Here is a 20,091-nt window from a genome sequence, read left to right as displayed (position 1 = left end):
CTCCCTGTTGCACCAGTTTTGCTGAGACCAAGGACTCCGAGAAGACTGGCTAGTGGTTCAGGAAACCTGGGCCCGCACCAATGCCACTAGGTGAGCAGCAACACACCTTCTTCCCAGGCCCTGGTCAGCTCAGGCAAACCTCAAAATTCCAGGAATCAGAGTAGCTTCCATTGTCAACATACTTTTGTACATTTTCTCAGCTAACACATTTGACTGTGCCATTTACACGGTTCTAATGTAAGAGTCAATGCTTTGGAAAAATATACTAGTCACGGAAGGAAAATTGAAAAGCAGCTTTCTTAAAATTCTAAAAGGGATACTCAAAAAATATGTTGCTTTTCAATCTGTAACAAAATGATATAAACTGCTTTCATAGTTCTAAAACAGTGAATATATGTGAGCATACCCATTACTATGTTCAAATTCTACACTTGATCTTAGCCAAAAGACGAGAAGCGATTATGTTCAAATTCTGTAACACAGATGAATTGAAAATATCACTTTCCTTTGCTTACCATAAAAGGGCCTATCATGCAATAATCTGCCTAGTTGTGAAATAATACACAGAAATTATTTGAAGTTATTATGAGCCACCAATTTCACATTATATTTACTATACCAAAATAAAACTGACCATAGAGCTGTAGAAATTCCTGATAACCAACAAATCTACCTGTGTAAAAAAAGCAGGTAACAATGAATCTACATCCTCAACAGCACAAATATCTATTCTTATGCCCTACACCTTCCTGCCAAGGTTTCCTTGGGGGCCTTATGCAGACTTCGGCAGTTCCAAGAGTTTTGTACATTTAACTCCAGTGCAAACTGCTATTCCACCTGCTGCTAATTTTTGTCTGCCTGAAACATACCAAGCCCAGCCAGCTCCTACCCATCCACTTTAAGCCCTCTCCTCAGTGCCCCCAAGACACTCAAAATCCAGCCACTAAACAACTATACATCAAGAATGTTGAGGAGGTGCCCTGTAGACTGAGGTACTCTCAGAAGCCAAGAGTCCAGGTGACAGTCACCCTCCCCGAAGCCACCCAATACCTTCTCGAGGGTGAGGCACTGATGGTGCTGAGCTGAAAGCACTCACTGGCTGGAGGTGTGGCTGCAGCATGCTGCAGGCCCTGGGTCTGATCCCCAGCACCTCACAAACATTCAAGGCAACACCACACAGCATGGAGCAGGTTGGCATAGAAGCATGCTCCGTTTACCTACAAGTCTGAGGACTCCCTGTGGTCCTGGCCCTCACACCACTCCCCTACAGCACTAAACTGACCAAAACACCCTGTTTATTCATGTCTTTCCTCCTTCTTGGCACCCCCACCAGAGAATAAACTACGGGAAGGCAGCATCCCAGTCTGCTTCATTCATACCAGCATCTCCAGCTCAGGAACGGAGTTTGGTACCGAGAAGGAGCTCAACATCTTTGTGTTAAGCAAAGAAAGAGAATAAATGTCGTTGTTTCATGTCACTACTTCAAAATCCAAAATCATTTCTTGGTTGTCTGCTTCTCCAAAAACTCTTCAGAAGAATATTTACAAGGTTAAGCATAAGTCTTGGGGAAGGCAACCACAGGCAATGGAATTTAGCACCCTACAAAAAGGAACTCAAGAAAGTATCAAGATTTTTAGCAAAGCTAACTTCTAGAAACATAAAGATGGAAAGGAAGGCTTTGCTGGAGTGGGGGACTATAACCACAAACTTCCTTTACAGACCCTTTTGGCCCATTCATTCATTTCTTGTGCTCCCAGCTGTGCCAACAAGCACTGTGCCAAGTGCTAAGAAATACTGAGCAAAGAAGACCCAAGGCAATCAAGGGTGCACCAGGGAATAAACAAGCATCGCTAAGGCCATGTGGCTAAAGCCCACATTGGCTCAAGGCAGGGAAAGGACAGCCATGCAGGAAGGCAAGAACACAAGGCCACACATCTGGGTCAATTTATCTCACATGGGTCAGGTTATCTCAAGAGAAAGAATCTCCAGGGTCAGGAGCTCAGGACCTGCCCTAGGGACACAGCCAGCTGGCTGGGGCTTCTGAGTCAAACCCAGAGCCACACCAAGGGCTCAGAGGTAAATAGGAACAAATCAACACCAGAGATGAGAGCAAGAATTGAAGCTAAATAAATCATTCCCTTGGGGATGAGAAGGACAGCCAGAGGAAAAGGAGCAGGAGGGAGAAGCCCTAGAAAGAATCCAGAGGAAAGAAGGGCAGGGAGGCAGTAGACAGGCAGTTCCCACACCTTTGGGTGGCCAGGGAGGGGACACGTCCAGGCTGTCCCTGGGCTCTCAGTCTGGATGAAATGCCAGTATGTTGCCCTAGTACCACCACAAAACTCGAAGCATGTCACATTAACCACAGGGAAGCAAGTGGCTGATGCCTAGTGCTGGGAGTCATTTCCATTTTTTTCTTTAGTGCTGAGGGTTAAACCCAAAGCCTTCACGTTGAGCAGCATCCCTATCCCTTTTTGCTTTGAATTTTGAGATAGGCTCTAAGTCACTGAGTTGCCCAGGCTGGACTTAAACTTGTGATCCTCCTGCCTCAACCTCCCAGACTGGTAGGACTATGGGCGAGTACCATCATGCCGGACTTCATCCCCCAATTGTTTTGTTTTGTGTTGAGACATGGTCTTGCTATGTAGTTTAGGCCAGTCTTAAACTCACTATGTGGCCCAGGTTGGCCTCGCACTCATAGCAATTCTCCTGCCTCAGCCTCCCAAGTGCTGGGATTACAGTCACATGCCACCACACCCAGCTCACTCCCAAAATTTTAAACAAATGCTTAATTATTCAACCTCTTTCACCACCAACCAACATCCTATAAATTATTTTCCCATTATATCTAAATATAATGTTTTCTATTCCATATGAAAACCACTCTTTCATAGGGAAGAGAGGAGCGGGTGAAGGAAGGCAGGGATAAGGGGAAAAAATGAGAACCAAGATCTGTCATGTAAAGGTACAAGATCCCAGTGACAAATTTTAACTATACTGTATACCTAAAATGTACCAATAAACTCAATGAGAAAAAAAAGAAAACCACTCTCTCCCACCCTTTTGTCCACTAACCCTCTCAGTGACAATTATTGCCCTACATCTACCTGAAAAGCAGCAACAAAGGCTGAAGGCAAAACCTTTGGAGCAGACTGTCTGGGCCCCAGTGCAGAAGCTACAGGGACATGGACAAGTTAGTGAAGCACTGTAGTCCTCAACTTCCTCTGGAAAATAGAACTAACAATGGTTCCTCTATCACAGGGATGCCAGGATGACAAAATGAGGACATACAAGGCGGTGCACACCAGGTAAATGTTGTTGTTTTCTGTAATTACTTAGCTCCTCTCAAAGGCCATCTCACCAGATAGGAATAACAGCCTCATTTACCTATGAAGCTATAAAATTCAATGATTCAGAAATTCATATACTTAATAAGACAGTCCTGCATTAAATTGCACTTAATCCCAATACAACAGCAAACACTGCCAACAAACATACCCAAGAAACTAGTGGGATTATTACTTTATCTCCTTCCACATATAATCCCTTTCAATAGCAATTCTGTTTTTCAGTTAGAAAGCTCCTAACGTAGTCTCATAAAAACCTGCTTCAGCAGGCCGCAGGAAGCCCTCAGAAAGTAGGAAAGTCTTCATCATACGCAGGGCCCTCTTGGGATGCTGTGGAGGAGGAGGATCTTGTGTTCAGCTCCTCCTACCTGGGAAGAAGTGGCCCCCAGCACCCTATCCCTCTACCCTGCCCCAGAGTCAAGAGCCACCCCAAACCCAAACACATACAGCCCAAGTGGGTGTCCCTTACTATTTCAATCAGTTCCCTGATGGTCAAAATCACAAGCTGGTAACAGGAAAAGGGATCGGTGAAGAATTAAAGATACATGTGACAACTTAATAAAACAGTCATTTAGAAACACTTAGTAAGAAAAAGGAAAATAATAGTGCAGTAAACTAGCCAGACAGAAAGTGTTGTCAAGAATGAAAATCATTTGTAATGCATCATTACTCACAAGGTAGCATGACTTTGATATCATGTTCAAACTCTTGCCTAGGTCCCTACCCATCCTTCTTTACTCTTGTGGTAGTTTATAAAAATGCAATGCATTATTCCTTCCTCTGACCACACCTCTGAACGATGCCCACCCACACTGATTCAGGACTCAGCTAAACAGGCTCTGACCAAAAGGTCCTTAGAAACAAGGTATACTTTCTTAGAAACAAGGTCCCATTGCTGCTGGCCCAAGGGAAATAAAGAAGCACAGGAGCAGAGCTAGATCCCACCCAAGAGTCAGGAGCCAATCCAGGTGCCTGCAGCCAGAAGCAGGGGCATCCCAGTCAGCAGGAATGCAGGTTTTTCCTGCAGGAGGGCTCCTGCAAGCTGCTGCAGTCTGTGATGGTTTGATATTGGTGCTAGAGAAAACATTCAGCCCCAAAGAGCTTCAGTGGCCAAGAAGACAGCAAACCTAGACAGAAGTGTCCCCCATCACCTCTATTAAAGAAAGAAAAGCAGGAAAATTGACCCAACTAATGAGGCTACCCAGCCACAAGTTTCCTGTCCAGTGACCTCTGCCAGCCACAGTGAGGACAGGGACTCCTGCTGATGGCCACCAGGCAGGTCTGAGTACCTCCTGTGTGGCTGGTTAAGCACTAACCCACCAGGGGCTAATCCAGGAGGGGAGGCCAAACTACATAATGCAGCCCTGCCAGACTCAGTAGGTCAACATTTAATCACAAGACAGGAGGTGTCCAGGGGATGTCTGTGCTTCAATAACCAATCAACACTTTTATTAGCATTACTATTGTCAAAGAGTACACATCCAAAAAAGGCCTCTATCTATCACTTTTTAAATGTCTCCTCTAAGGGAAAAAAGAATAAAGGGACAAGAAAAAAAATAAAAGGAAAAAATGGAAACAAAGCTTTATACATAGAGAGGGAAATAGGGATTGAGGGGAGGGGCAAAATGGGAAAAAAAGAGGGGGACATATCATGTACAGGTGCAAATTCCCTGTGAGAGTTATCATTACGTATGCCTAAAAGGTACAAATACATGTTTCACTATTTTTTAAAAAAGCATCAAGAACAGAAACTATCTTTTCAATTGTGGGTATTTAAAATCTAAATAAATAAATGTCTCCTCTACTGTATGCAAACACAAAATCTTTATGTGGAAGGAAATCTTATCTCACACAGCAGAAAGCCTGTCAGATGGAATCCTGTCAGGGACTAAAGCTGAGGTCTGGTCAAGGATGTGGGGTGATTGGTGCCAAGGGAGCGCGGTGGGATAGGAAGGGCCCTGAAGGAGGCAGTCAGGCCCTTGAGCTGAGCCCTGCACACCCCTCCCATCCTGCCTCCGCTGGCAGGTCAGGACACCTTGCCCAGCTCTGCACCTCTAATTTCAGGCACGCCTCCTGCTTGTATGCCTCAGTTTTCCCTCACCACACTATGGACAGAATGCAGGGTTTCCGCATACCCAGGGTACTGACATTGAATAAATGCACACTGCACAAATTCAGCAATCCGCAGAACCTAGATATGTAGAGAACTCACAACTATCCTTTCCTATAAATGAAAAGAAAACATTCCTCAGGTTCATAGTAAACAAAAAATTTTGTTTTTGTTTTTCTTTTTGGAAGCAAAAACACTTACAATAATGGACAAGAGTCCTCCAAATCAAAGAGGCCAGGACTACTCTTATATACAGGATAATTTAGTAAGACAGAGTAACTAGCAATGATGATCCAATAGTTTTAGTTCCTAAAAATAGGAATCATCAAAACAACAGCACAAATGCTCATCCTTTAAATTACCAAGGGCATTTATTTTCTTAAATTATCTAATATTTATATACCACCTAGTATATGTCTATGTTGCATTAGAAAACATCTACTACTCAGTAGTAAAACTTTTAAAATTGTTAATAGATACTTTTTAAATGAATTTTTGTAAATTCTGTTATCTTTTACATTTTAGTAAGTTTTCATAAGTTATTGTCTACAGAACAGTAATAAATTACATACTATATGCATTTTATTTACATACTACATGCATTTTTTTGCCTACTACAAGACTAAAACATATCAAACTCAATGGTTAGGTTCAATGTTGATATTATGGGGAAATCTGATTTGGTTCTCATTCAATTTGATTTGTGACCAGAATCATGGAAAGAATTAAATTCATAAACTAAAGGATATAGATGTTCTAAAGGCCACAGTTCCCTTCTGTCTCTGAACTAAAATGAGCAAAACTGTTGGGGATCACAAAGAGATACTGAATACAATGATCAGAAAAAATTCCAGGGCCAGGGATTTAGCTCAGTGGTGCCTTGGCCTGCCTGGCAAGCCCAAGGTCACAAGTTTGATCCCCTGTACTGCAAAAAAAAAGGAAGAAGTAGAAAAGAAATTCCAAAATGGAAAGGCAGCATAAATCATGCTGTGTAAATCACCCTTTCTGCAGACTCATCCTCTAGCTCAAAATAGAGGTCCTCAAGCCAGGCGTGGTGGCGCACGCCTGTAATCCCAGCACTCGGGAGGCTGAGGCAGGAGGATTGCTGTGAGTTCGAGACCAGCCTGGACTGCATAGTGAGTTCCAGGTCAGTCTCAACTACATAGTTAGACACTGTCTCAAAAAAACAAAACAACAAAAAAGATAGAGGTCCTCAAATGAGGCCTCCAGTCTACATGCTTTTACACGCTAAAGTTTTTGATAAAATTTAGCCTTAAGAACTAGTTCAAAGCCAATTCTACCAGTACACTTTTCTTTTTCTTTTTCTAATGGTACTGGGGATCAAACTCAGGACCTTGAGCTTGTGAGGCAGGTGGCAGCACCTGAGCTAAATCCCTGAACCAGGATGCTTCTCTAATACCATGAGACTTCATATTTCAGAGCATTTCTCTGAATTAATATTATGCTTTCCATCTGCATCCACTTTTGGATATAAATGTCCCTGGGAATGTTTGACTCGGAATTAAATCATCCTAAGGTTAAAATATTCAAGATGATTCCAGTCTCTCCCTCAGCCCATCCACCCCTCCCCATGGGACTGATGAGAGGTCCTCCTGGTAAGACACTCATTCCCTCCTCCTTGCCTGGCTATTATGAACTGCCTAAGAGATCACTAAGCAAGGAGATTGTAATTAGAAGTGCCCACAGCCCACTCCTTGGGAACATCAGGAGATGTCTCATCAGACTTGCACTCAGATTTCTATCCATCTCCCTACCCCTCACTGAAAATTTCCAAACTATCCTGGTCCTTTGTCTCTGACACGGAAACACTCCTTTGGTGCTCACACGGCCAGTCTACACCTACGTGAGGGGCAGTGTCCTGAGATAATCTCACTGTCTTTCTCTCCCCCACTAGTGCTGTCTTCATTCTTGGTGATTTCAACATTTACTAGATGACACCCGACACTTCCTCATCTCTAACAAGGCTGTCTGGCAACCCACCTCTGCCACCCACATTCACAGCCAATCCTGGACCTGGTCATTACTTACAATATCCACACCTCCAAAACCTCAGCGGCAAATGATTCACTCATCTTTCCTGCCTACTCCTTCTGGAACCCTAATCCCAACAACTCTCCGATTCTACCAGTTCCTCAGATCCAATGCCCTACCTACCTATCCTGTCACTCTCTAATATGTTTCTAAAGTGCTCTCTTCCCTTCTTCCCCACTGTAGTTTCTACTGCTCATCTGATTAATCAGCCCTTCCCTGTCCTTCAACTCTATCTTTTCCTCCCTCCATATGTAGTCACAGCCAAGTGCAGCAGCACATACCTGTAATCCTGGCACTGAAGAAGGCAGACACAGGAGAATCACAAGTTCGAGTACCAGATGGGCAACTTAGTGAAACGCTGTCTCAAAATAAAAAGTAAAAAGGGCTGGGTGTGCAGCTCAATGGTAGTCCTTGAGTTGGACCCTTAGTACTGTGAAAAGAAAAAAGAAAAGACGAGAACAGAACAGAACCCAGTCTCAGAATCAACCCTGACTCAACTGAAAGTAGTATTTAACCGAGGCCAGGTCATATGCTGAATACAAAAGGTGTTTAAAAAATTTTTTTATATTAAGGGCTGGGATTTAGCTCAGTGGTTCTGCTGCCTGGCTCACAAGCACAAAGACAAACATTTGATCCCTGGTACCAGCTAAATAAATAGTTTTTATATTAAATATTTAATGCATGTAAAAGAATACACTTAGTACAGATGTGACATATGATGTATGATAATAAGACAAACGTTTAAATTGACCCCCTCCCCAGCAAAAGCATCCTGTCAAGCAAGCTCCAGTGCCACTGCTCTGAAGGGCTGCACACCATTAACCCCAAGGCCAATTTTCAGTCCTGCTCAAGGCCAACAGCTAACACTCATTGAGCACTATTGGCCTGGCCCATCTGCAGGAAATGGAGGCTAGAACCCTAGCACAATACTTGCAGAGGCATGCTGGGGCCCAAACTCCATATTCCTACTTATAGAAAATAATGCAAACTCATCTCTTAGCTTAGCCCATAGCTTTGTTTCTTACATATATGCAATCATGTTGTATACTCTAGTCACAGCATTTAATATTTCTCCCTAAAATAGATTTATTTTTAAATGTATCAGAATCAACAACTTGTTTCCATAGAGATTCTCCACAGCTTGCCAAGCTCAAAAGCAAGAGTAACCTGCAGCTAACCCAGTGGGCTCCCTTCCTGCTCCCACACCTCACTCCCCATGAAGTGACCCTCACTCTTCCTCACAGAGCCCATCTTGTCAGGGAGCAGCCTCCTCCAAAGCCAGCCCATCTAGGAGTCCAGCCTGTCCCAGCCCCAGGGAAAAAGACTGATGCTGCTGAGTCCCTGGTGGTGGCCACAGGCCCCTGCTATGACTGGCAGGGCTCCACCCAGTGCCCCAGTGTGGGCCAATCTGAACAGGAGGAAGTCTGCTGTACATATCCAGGGAAAGACACAAGTGTCCCCTTTTTCCTGCCTTTGGACAGTATTCTATGTTGGTGGCCATGGGCACTGTGTCACCCTAAGGGAAAACCTGCCACACTAAGGACAGCACAGAAGAGAGGCACAAAGAAACTGATCATCAACATCTTCAACTGCTAAATAAGCTAACTGGGGCTGCCTGCTTTGGGATTTCTTTGTAAAGAAGAAAAACATGCTTACTCTTTGTTTATGTTTTAGTTTTCTGTCACCAACAACCAAAAATTTCCTTTTAGATAGACAACTGAAGTAAAATTTGACACCAGGAATAGGCAACAAATACTAGTGTCATCTGAAAAGGGGACAGGAATTATATTCATTCACTTCATTCCTAAGGTAGACTGCTTTCATTCCTAGCCTGTAAGGTAAACCAGGTTAGGAAGTAAAATTCTTAGAAATCAAGAAGACAACAACATTTTATTATCCAGGACTGACAGTCTGAGTATAAAAATACATCTATATAAATATACATTTCAAATGCCTACTCTTTCATTTTAAACATTTTTGACATATATTTCTTAAATGTATATTAAAAACATTAACAGATATCAGTATAATAAAACACACCATATATACTATTGAAATGTTTACATCAAATGTATTTATATATTTTAATAAATGTATCCCTTTTATAAAAATCAAATTCCATCAGCCTTTTTTAAGTCAATGCATCCATGCTTTTCTTTTTCTTGATCTGAATTGGTAGAAGCGCGTATTATAGTCTGAACCACTTACTAGGAGGCAGAAATAAATGGCTTAGGCTGGATCTAAATGGTTACTCTACCCCTGTATTATCTACTAGGTAGCAGTGGTGAAGAGGACAGAGACAGTCATCAAATAATGTGTCAAATAATTAATATTTGAAATAACAGCTTACAAAACAGCTTTTCATACAGTGATTTAATGAACACTCAAGCAACTACAGGAGGCAGGTAGAGTCCTAACTGACAGGAAGAAGAGACAGTGGAATGATCTTTTTCCTGCATAGGTCAGAAGAGTGGCTTTTCTGTGAAATTAGCTCCACAGAGACAAAAGTAGCCTTCCCCAAGGGGCCATCTCTGCCTCCAGAAAATCACCATGCTATTCCCCATGCTGTCAGCAGCCTCAAACACCTCTGCTGTATCCCTTACACAAGAAACCAGAGGCTCTTTACCTGTTGCTGGGAGTCACCCCAGGCACATAATCTGCAGACAGCACATGGGGGACTGAAACTCACTACCTGAAGAATGGGTAGCAGATAACTTGTTATGAGAGTCTAGGGGAACATGATCCTGCCACTTAAGTATTATGTAAGTCTTCTCTTACCCACGCAGAAACATATCCACAGCCAGTTAAGTCAAAACTAGAGTGTCAGACCATGTATAATGCCTATTCATGTAAAACCCTGAGTGTGAGTGTGTGTGTGTGTGTGTGTGTGTGTGTGTGTGTGACAGAAAGAGAGAACACATGTAAGCAAGAGTGAGCACAGAAAGTCTGCTCATCAGAATGATAATAATGGTTATCAGGGACAGCAAAATCTGAAGAGATTTTTCTATACTTTAGGGGTTTTGCATATTCATTATTATTCAAATTTTTGGTAAGTATGCAAAATTTTATAACCAGAAAAAAAAAAATAAAGCTATGTTTTTCAAAAGGAAAACGTTTCCAGGATGTTTTGGAAAAAGGTTTTTTTTTTTTCCATTCAGAATAAATACCATTAAAAAGAAAAAAGACAACTCAGCAATCATAATGCCAGGCCATACTTTCCTCCAGACTTCTCTTACTTCAATTTAGAAGAAAATACAAGACCCAAATAATACATTAAAAATAGTATCTTTACCAGTTCTAAAATGCTTTAAAAACAAATAATTTAAATTTCCTATGCCCAACTTCTATAATGGCACATCCATTGTAACAGATGATCTAGTTAAGAGACTTGCTGTCTTTAGGAAAATCTGTATTGTTCATTTAAAACTATAGAAATAGAATAGAATTGACAGGAAGAAGCTGTCTCTGTCCAGCCATTCAAGAGCTAGTACTGAGTAGGAATAAGCATGAGCACAGAAAGTCTGCTCATCAGAATGATAATAATGGTTATCAGGGACAGCAAAATCTGAAGAGATTTTTCTATACTTTAGGGGTTTTGCATATTCATTATTATTCAAATTTTTGGTAAGTATGCAAAATTTTATAACCAGAAAAAAAAAAATAAAGCTATGTTTTTCAAAAGGAAAACGTTTCCAGGATGTTTTGGAAAAAGGTTTTTTTTTTTTCCATTCAGAATAAATACCATTAAAAAGAAAAAAGACAACTCAGCAATCATAATGCCAGGCCATACTTTCCTCCAGACTTCTCTTACTTCAATTTAGAAGAAAATACAAGACCCAAATAATACATTAAAAATAGTATCTTTACCAGTTCTAAAATGCTTTAAAAACAAATAATTTAAATTTCCTATGCCCAACTTCTATAATGGCACATCCATTGTAACAGATGATCTAGTTAAGAGACTTGCTGTCTTTAGGAAAATCTGTATTGTTCATTTAAAACTATAGAAATAGAATAGAATTGACAGGAAGAAGCTGTCTCTGTCCAGCCATTCAAGAGCTAGTACTGAGTAGGAATAAGCAAACACGTGACATCTTTGAACATAAAAGGTGATGAAATTTTCAATGATAGTAAAGTTCATCTACAAGCCCTGGTGGCCTCAGTCCACATGAGTCAACCTCTCCTTCTGCTTAAATCTGGCACTGACTACCAAGTGCTATTACAGTCTTAGCAGCACCCTGTATTTTCTATCAATTTTTAAATTTTATTAGTATGCATTTGGAATACATGATTACATTCATCAAGAGGAGCTGGTACATGTGCATGATGCAACTTAATGCTTTTTACTTTCTGTTCCTTTCTCCCTCTACCTCCATCTCTTGGTTCGCTTCCAACTTGCAAAACATCTATCTCCCTGTTTTCTATCATCTATCTTTTATTTAGCTCTTTAAAATATTTACACTTTGGGTTTCTCATATAAGAAAAACCATTTGAGTCATCTATAAGAAAATGGGTGCACCTGGAGACCATAATGATAAGTGAAATAAATGAGACACACAAGCTTAATAGCATACTTTAAAAGCAGTAAGAAGATGCTCTATGTTCAGAAATGATTTTTCTGGAAAAATATCATAAACCCTCCTCCCATGTCTAACCTCCCAATGCCTAATACCATTTCTGAATCACCACAGCTGCCTACCTAACCAAGGCTGGGTTAATAACATTAGTTCATGAAATCGCAAATCTTTTCAATTAACACTGAGATAAATATCAAGATCTCCCAGGTATTTTTATTAAAAAACACAAAACACAGCATAATAGAGTCCTAATCTAGGTGGGTGCCTAGAATAGTGTCAACGTGCGACATTCACTGCCTTTTGCAGTCATTCATATATATGCCATAGTACTGACCCATTCACATGGTCCTGTATTCACTGTAAGCCACTGGAAGATTTCCAGTTTTGGTCAACATTAGGGGTAATTTCTAAGGTCTGTCCTTTGTCACTACAGTGTGAGGTAACAGCAAGCCCAACCTCAAACTGCTACAAGCACACTCCACTGTGACAGTGCCAAGTGATAGCCCTCACACTCCAGCTTTACTGTTTTGTGGGCCACAAAGTGCCCCTATCCTATCTTCTCACTGTTGCTTGCACAGGAAAAAGCCATTTAAAAAGCAATGGCTACAGTCTAACCCAGGCAGTCCTACAGTGGTCCATCCTATTTGTTCAAAGAGCAGCCCTTTACCTTCCTCAAATTATACTAATAATCCTGAAATATAACTCGCACAGTGTTAAGTAGAATTTATAGAATGTCACCAAAGGAGTATTCAATGAGCTAGGATTATTAGCACAAAAGTCAATGAACTTGGGCCGGGGCTGTAGCTCAGTAGCTCTGCATCTGCCCAGCAAGCATAAGGTCCTGAGTTCAATTCCCAGCAACAAGAAAAAAATAGTCAATGAAGTTCACTTTGTGATATAAACAGGCACAGGGCAAGATATTGCCAGTACCATTTTGTGGAGAATATGCCTGAATGCATTATTCCAGAACTTGGTTCTCAGAAATATAGGAGCCAGAGTGAGCAACCTCGCTACGAAGAGGACAAGTGATCAGTGTGGTCAATGGAGCACCCCACGCCCTTATGCAGTGATTGGTATAAGAACAGATAGAAGACCTAAACAGGACCAGAGAGGTTCTCAGGCACAGGCATGTGCCTAAGGGAGGAGGCATGTGCCCAAGGCACATTAGTTCCAGTGGTGCCAGGATAACAAGGACAGAGAGGGTTGCTCCATAGCTGGCAATGTTGGCCTAAGAATGAAACAGAGTCACAGAACACAAAAATAATCCAACCCTAAGCAATCCTCAAGAGAACATTTTCTACCAACCAGAAGGTGAGAAAAAAACAGAGTGGCTAAGACACTGAGTGTCTGGATACCACTTACAATCCTACGGACCGCTACATCTAATGCCAAATGTGCCCTTAACTGTTTATGTTACAAAGTCCTTTGTTGCGGTTTAGATCTAGATCCAAAAGTCTTGTGTAGTCAGAGGCGGGGCTTTTGGAAGGTGATTGCAACACAGGGACACCAGACTCATAAGTGAATTGGTTGGAAGAGGCAGGTCACCAGAGTTGTACTTCTGGAGGATATACCTCCCTCCCAAGATACTCTTTTCTCTTCTGCTTTCTGGCTGCCATGAGGTTAGTAGCTTTCTTTCACTGTGCAATGTTTCTGCCTTGGATCCAGCCAATCATGGAGTGAATCCCCTGAACTATGAGCCAAATTATACTTCTTCTCTAAGTTGTGGGTGTCAGGTATTGTGTCCCTCTTTTTTAAAAGTTAGATAGAGCTGGATTTCTGGTTGCAACCAAGAGTACTGACAAGTACAAATATACCGCACAAAGACTACTCTTCTGGGAAATAGAGTTAGAAAAAAGTGTGCTTCACACTTGGTCTTTGTAAATTTATAATTTTACAATAATGCCTCTCTCATTTTGTTTCTCCATGAAAGAAGATCTAGAGTATTTGCTCAAGCACCCCCAAAACTGGTCCTTACCAGATTGTCTGACACTGCTGCCCCTTTTGCCTATCCCTGGCCATAGTTTACCAACACCAACCTCTTTTCCCTTCTGTCCACAGGCATGGTCCTTTCTACATCTACACCCCATTAGAACCCAAGGGATTGGTCTGATAATCAAGGCAGGCAAACAAAGCAGAAGGTTAAAGAACTCTTTCAGAAGATCCCACCACCCTTAATTCATAGTTCTGAATCAATAATGACAAAAGCAATCTTAGGGCAGAAAGGCTCTTTGAACTTCAAAAAATTCATATGGGCAGCCAATTATTACATCCAGCTATTCTGAAGTCATGTTTCTATTTGGTTTTAATCATCACTTATTTCAGACTTACATCATGAATTCTCACTTCATATGCTGGCTGACACACAGTTGGTATTGGATATATAGCCATCAAATGAATAAGGAAATTCTAGAGTGAGCTGCCTTGCGTTAAAATCCTGACTCTGACACTAGTGATGTAACCCTTTACTAGGTTCTTGCCCTCTCTTGATCTCATCTGTAAAATGGGGATGAGACTTCCATTTCATTTGGATTGTTAATTGCGTCAATATATGTAAAAGTATTTGTGACAATGCTTAAAACAGAGGTAGTGCTGAACAAATGTTAAGTGTCATTATTCTAAGTAAGGAAGAACGTTACCAAAAGGGCTCAAAAAGCTGTCCCTGTTCTCTCTGTACTTGTCATTTGGTGAGGAAGGGCAGCATAATACAAAGATAAAGGTCATTTTATAAATGTCAAATGTGACATGGAATCTCCCTCTTCCTGGAACAGTCACTGGCAGCCTTTCAGCTGCAAGACACAGGTACCCAGCTTGTTAAAGCAAAAGCAGGATGTTACCAGTAGCGTGGGGGTGGAGCTGGTACTGTGGACCCTGTGGTCACACAAAGCCCATAAGCTCCCCTAACTCTCCTGTGCTTTCCTCCAACTATGGGACTCTTTGTGAGGCAAGTGCTCTCCACACAGTAGAAAGATGAGCACCAGGCTATATTCTCAGAGCTTACAATGCTACAGAATGGGAACACCCTCTCTCAGCATCTGTTTCCAACCTCAGGACAGATCAGCACTCCCGGGCCCTTTAAGGGAGGACATCAGATGTGGCTCCTCCCCTACCTAAACCTCCAAAGATTCCTGCCATCCACCTACTCACAGGATAAAAGCTCTGAATGGTTAACTCTAGGGTGCCTCAGAGTTTACCATAGCTCAAGCTCCCCATTCTGCAGTGCACTCATCTGCACTCCTCCATTTGGCAAAGTCCTTTACCCATTATTCAATGGATAAGATCAATTATAGGCCTGACCTTCCTCAGAAGGAAAGGCACCCACCTCCAGGTGGCCTTGTGGCTGCTCCTCCTCCGCCTCCCAGGCCCATCCCATTCTGCCAAACAGCTAAATACCTTCCAAGGTAAATTTCACTGTTTAGACATCTGCTTCTCCTATCAAGCCTCAAGTCTTGGACTTAAGCCTTATGAACCTCTGAATACATAGAAGATATACATACACTCAAGAATAAAAATTGTTACTCAGCAGCGCAGTGACTGCCTGGCAAGAGCAAGGTCCTGAGTTTAATCCCTGGTACCCCCCCCAAGACTAAAAATTGTTTGTAAACTAAATTTTTAAAAAATTAAATCCCAGGACAAGATAGTTGTTTACCACATTTAAATATTCATTACAGTATTCTTAATTTCATCGTAATTTTATTCTTCCTTTAAGAACAATTTTAAAATTTAAATGGAATCAATTCCTACTTTGAAAGTCAACTTTGTTTTCCTAAATAAACAATTCTCTGCAGTTTTATCTATGATTGGAGACCAAAGATCAGTACTGTAAACATCTAGTAAAAGGATTTAGGCCTGTCCACAAATAAAGCCCTTACAAACAAAATAAAAATCAAAATTATATATAAGCTTATCATCAAAACATTCTGGACCTACCAATTATCTCCCTTCTCAGAATAAAAGGTGAAAGTAAGTCCTTTCAGTTATCACAACATATTTAAATTCAGACATTGCTCCTGCCTTTACCTTTGTGACATCTTAAGTCTAGACAACCCTAAGACATAGAAATAGATAGAGCTTATCTATTTGTACGAATGTGTTCAACATTCACTTTACATTCCTGAGGTCATGAATATGAATTGTAGTAGCTGATGAAAAATTAGCTTTATGACAAAATCAGTGTCATAATTTGCTTCAGAGTCAACTAAGACAGACCAGAATAAGACCATGCAAGGCCGAGAATGGTGGCACATGCCTATAATCCCAGCACTCAGGAGGCTGAGACAAGAGGATCACTACGAGTTCTAGACCAGCCTGGGCTACATAGTGAGGTCCAGGTCAGTCTCAACTACACAGTGAGACCCTGTCTCAACCCCCCGCCAAAAAAAAAACATGGGAGGACTGTACAAAAAACCAGAAGTTACACCTCCTTGCTTGGTTCTGGAAGTAGAACATTGGTGCAGCTTTAATATCCATGTAGTGTCTTACCACCTGCTGGGCTCACCATGGGCTACGGACAGCCTTTAACCTGCTGCCATGTTCCAGTCAAACATGATTTCCCTATATCTGCTGGAAGATTACAGAGACCAGGAAGAGAGCTGCAAAGGTCACAGTAACATTTCCAGAAATGCAAAAACTGTCAAACTTTGTTTATATATTAACATACATTCTGATGGGTAAATATGCTTCTCTGATGTGCAAATACCCTTTTAAATCAGACAACTAGCTAGCAGAAGCACAACACTGGCTTTATAAACATGAAACCCAGTTCTGCCATTTACAGGGAGGTAGCTGATAGACAAGTAGTTAACCACTATGCCTCAGTTTCCTCTTCAGTAGGTTGAAGGGATGAACACAACCTTCATCATAGTTGTGGGAAGAGGCAATGAGATCATAATGATAATAAACAGCCATATCATTGCTCTCTAACCTCTCATTAAACTCCAAACCCCCATCCCACAACCTCCCTCCCAGACATGCCCCTGGCTCTTGCCATTTCTCAAACTCCACAAGTAAACACCAAAGTCACCTTCTTCACCATTAACCAGTCCCCTCCCAACTTTCTGGCTGGGTCCAAGACATTCCCATCATCCCAAACACCCAAAGCCAACTATCAAATGATAAACGGGTTTACTGTCTGTGGAAAGCCTGGCTGCTGGCTGGGTCCCTGGGGCAGCACTTGGGAATGCTCTGGAAATCACATGATAAGCAAATTGATGTCAGTGAAACCTACACTAGGAAAACATCACAACATATAGACAGGCTGCTTCCCAAGATAAAAGGTATAGAGAAAAAATGAAAAACAAGAAAGAAAAGGAGAAACAATGTAACCATCTAGCAAGTGACAAGCAAAATTATGGTACATTTATACTACAAATGTTTGTAGTTAAAAATGACAGGAACAGAATACAAAAAAATGCTAATAGTAAGTTAAAGGCAAAGGGCAACATTTAAAATTGTGAGTAAACTTGTCCCTATTTAGAGCAGCAGGTGCACAACAGGAAAAGCCAGACCGGATTCTCTCTGTTGTTCTACAAATACAAAAACCATTTTCAAGGGACTCTTTTCTCTCTGCTTCCAAATTTGGAGCCCAAATTCCGGTCTCTTGATTTGACATGACTGTGACAGCTTTTGATCCCAAATCTCTTCTTCACAACCATTACTCTCTGGCCAGCTCCAGCAAACCTCATTTTCACAGCTGTGCATAGAGAATCCCTAGGCCCCGTTGCTGGGTTTCTATAACCCACCTCCTCCCTACTCACTGGGCGGAGCCTTGGGTGATTCATCATCTGTCCACTCTACTCCTGCTGCGGTCCTGCCATGGAACCCCTACCGCTAGCCCACCCTTCCCCCTCTCTTCTTCCCAACCCTGCTGCAGACAGGCAGTTCTCAAGTGTTGCCCGATGACCTGCTGCAGCCCCTGCACGAGTTCTCGTTCCACCACAGGAGCTGGGCTTCCAACTCAGGCAAACAGAGCCCTCTTGGATCCCAACCCCAGCCTAGCTCTACTCTGTCAGTCAGGCTGCCGCCCCCTTCCTTCCCCTCTTCCCCTGGGCTAAGCAAGACTCTGCGCACAAGCCCAACACTACCCCTTGCCACCCCTACGGGACACAGTAAGAGTCATGGCCTATTCTCCTGTCTTTCCTTGGCCCATCCCCTCTTCCTCCCCAAGGGCCCCATGTATAACCATCAGTCACATCTGGCTGCTGATCCCTGGTAATGTGGCTAATGAGATCTGATACGCCCTCTAAGTATACAATATACAGTGGATTTCAAAGACTTAATAAGGAATAAATAATGTAAAAGTGTCATTAATATTTTATACTGATTACTGGTCGATATAAAACATACAAAGATTCTATATAAGAAGTTTAATAAAATACATTATTAAAATTAGTTTCACCTGTTTCTTTTCACTTTTGAACTGTGGTAACTAGAAAGATTTTTAATCACACAAGGCTTACATGACATTTTTGCTAGACAGAGCTATTCTTCATTCTTCAGAGCTCAGCATGAGTGAACCTCCTTCAAGATGTCCCTGGTTTTACAGCATGGTAATGATCTCTTTTCAGGAGTGTGGTGGCGCACACCCGTAATCCCAGCACTCAGAGGCCAAGGCAAGAGGATGGCCGTGAGTTCAAGGTCAGCCTGGGCTACAGAGTAAGACCCTTCTCAAAAAACAAACAAAAATAATGATTTCTTTTGCCCTCTGAAATACTATCATGGAATCTGCCAGGCAGTCATTTATCTCATTACATAAGCGCCACCATTATGTTTACCATTATTTTATGCTGACTCTTCTTGCTATGTCAGTGTCATTCTATAACCTGATTTCTAACCTGATACACCAAACACTCAGCTTCCAGTTAGACATGGAGCCTTGCTGGAGCAACGCAATAACACACAGGATGCTTGGGTTTTGGCTTTGTTTATTAATTTACATGCCCAGTGATGGTTTCCACAGTGCACAAAGATCTGGAAGTGGCCTCTTTGTCCCTTCTATCATTAGCATAATGCATGCAAGTCACTGAGTACAGGGTTTGGCTCCTCTTCAAAATAAAGTTAATACTATGTTGTTGTTGTTTTGAGACAGGGTCTCCCTGTGTAGTTCAGGTTGGGCTTGAACTCACTATGTAACCCAACCTGGCCTAGAACTTACGGTGATCCTCCTGCCTCAGCCTCCCACATGCTGAGATTACTGGCAAATAAATTTAATGAAATCAGGCCAATGTATCTCATTGGGCCAGGTCACAGTACCTACACAATTAACATCAAGATCATGATTCCAAGAAACAATCTACTCTCCACAGCTAACTGTGTGTTTCAACCAGTTGTTTTAAATAAGACTACTTTTTAAGAAAAAAATAAATCCATGAGCATTACCAAAAATAAGAAAGAAGGGTAAGGAAAATATCTACCAAAATACTTATCCTGTCTCACAAGTGGAGAGGGAAAACCTGAAATCATGTCCCCGTCACACTCACAGCAAACCTTCCTTACACGGCAGACCTTGCCATAGCCTCATCAGAGTCCAAAACCAAGCCTCAGAGAGAAGCAAAGTAAGAGTCCAAGGTATACTGCTCCAAGTCGCGCAGATAGGCTTCAAGTTCAGCTAGTGGAACCATTATCTGTATGTAAAAATAGCACCTTTACTATCACTTGAACATAAAATACGTAGGAAAAAAGAAAAATGTGGAAAGCATAAAAATACAATAGTATTATTCATTTTCTTTGGTTTCCTTGATTTGGGCTTAATTCCAATCTATCAGGTATTGGCCATGTAGACCAACTTGGCCTTGAACTCACTAGGTAGCCCATGCTGGCCTCAAACTTACAGCCATCCTCCTGCCTCAGTCTCCCAGTCCTGTGCCATCACACCTGGCCAAGCCTTTTGTTTCTTAAGTAAGCTTTTTATTTTTAAGTGGCAACCAAATAGGGTATATGATACGGTAGGATCTAGTGCTTTAATGTACACCTTGTTCTTTGCTATTTTTTTTTTTTTTTTTTTTTTTTTTTT

General features: G+C 41.7%; 1 protein-coding gene across 1 annotated transcript in view; it reads right to left on the bottom strand.

Annotated features, from left to right (window-relative positions):
- Positions 1-20,091, bottom strand: part of Ralgapa2 (Ral GTPase activating protein catalytic subunit alpha 2) — a gene marked incomplete at its 5' end in the record, with an annotated part of 268,892 nt that overhangs the window by 246,826 nt on the left and 1,975 nt on the right. The gene's annotated exons all lie outside the window — the stretch shown is intronic.

Source organism: Fukomys damarensis, unplaced genomic scaffold (assembly GCF_012274545.1).
Source record: "Fukomys damarensis isolate Sample0158 unplaced genomic scaffold, DMR_v1.0_HiC HiC_scaffold_7, whole genome shotgun sequence".
In the NCBI taxonomy this organism is placed as follows: Eukaryota; Metazoa; Chordata; class Mammalia; order Rodentia; family Bathyergidae; genus Fukomys; species Fukomys damarensis.
The sequence above is the reverse complement of the archived record's forward strand: the minus strand, read 5'-3'. Positions and strand labels throughout refer to the sequence as shown.